The following is a 1,390-nucleotide window of genomic DNA, read 5'->3' as shown; positions in this document are numbered from 1 at the left end:
GAAACCTATACTTGGACCAAAAGGCAGTTGTCAGAACAGAACATGGAGACACTACATGGTTCAACACCAAGAAGGGGGACCATCAGGGATGTATTCTGTCTCCAAACCTTTTCAATCTGTATGCAGAATGGATAATGTAAGATGCTGGGCTGTACGAGGAGGAATGTGGCATCAGGATTGGTGGAAGAATAGTCAACAACCTGTGTTATGCAGATGACACAACCCTGCCTGCTGAAACTGAGGAGGACCTGAAGCGCTTGCTGCAGAAGGTCAAGGATTGTAGCCTCCTATATGGATTGAAGCTCAACACCAATAAAACAAAGATTCTCACCACTGGGCCAATTGGCAGCATCACTATGGTTGGTGAAGAGATTGAAATAGTTAACAGTTTTAGTTTTCTTGGCTCTACAGTCAACCCTCTTGGTAACAGCAGCCAGGGAATCAAGAGATGAATTGCATTGGGAAAGTCAGTTGTGAGGGACCTCTCAAGAGTACTGAAGAGCAATGACGTCAGGCTGGAGACTAAGGTGAGCCTGATCCGGGCTATAGTCTTTGCAATTATGTGGTACGCATCAGAGAGGTGGGCAGTAAAGAGGGATGATAGAAAGATAATTAATGCCTTTGAGCTGTGGTGCTGGAGGAGTGTTGAATATACCATGGACTGTTAGGAGAACAAACAAGTTTGTCCTGGAGAAGCTGAAGCCAGAATGCCCCTTGGAGTCAAGGATTCTTGAAACTTTGTCTGACATACTTTGGGCATGTTGCAAGGAGGGGCTGGTCCTTGGAGAAGGACATCATGTTTGGCAGAGTGGAAGAGGAAGGCCCTCGATGAGACGGATCGATTCTGTGAGTGGAGTGGTGGGAATGAGTGTGTTTGAGACGGCGAGGTTGGCACAGAATAGAACGGAATTGAGAGCTCTTGTACATAGGGTCGCTATGAGTCACCAGCGACTGGATGGCACATAACAACAACAACAACAACAACAACAGTGACAAAGAGAATATAGAACTGGAGTTAAGAAAAACAATACTCATCACAATAGCAAATCACAAGAGTAAATACTTGGGCTCAAGTGTGTCAGAGAGAGTGATGATGACACAGGATAGGATGGGATTCAGGTTTGTTGTTCACAGAGTTTCTGAGTCATATTCAACTTAATGGCACCTAACAACAACAACAACACCACCACATACAGAAGGAACTCTGGTGACCAAGTAAGCCACCTGTCACACTACTGAGGTGTCAACAGTCCCATCATCCAATGGTAAAAACTTTGATTCTTCAGCCACTGTCTGGGCAACTAGGAAGTCTCCTTGTCTCAAAACCCTATGGACAGTCACTATTAGTCAGAATTTACTCAATAAGCTTATTACTCTGAATATATATATA

The sequence above is a fragment of the Elephantulus edwardii genome, unplaced genomic scaffold, assembly GCF_000299155.1.
Source record: "Elephantulus edwardii isolate Elephantulus edwardi_28Jun2011 unplaced genomic scaffold, EleEdw1.0 scaffold00215, whole genome shotgun sequence".
NCBI lineage: Eukaryota > Metazoa > Chordata > Mammalia > Macroscelidea > Macroscelididae > Elephantulus > Elephantulus edwardii.
Note: the sequence above shows the minus strand (reverse complement) of the source record.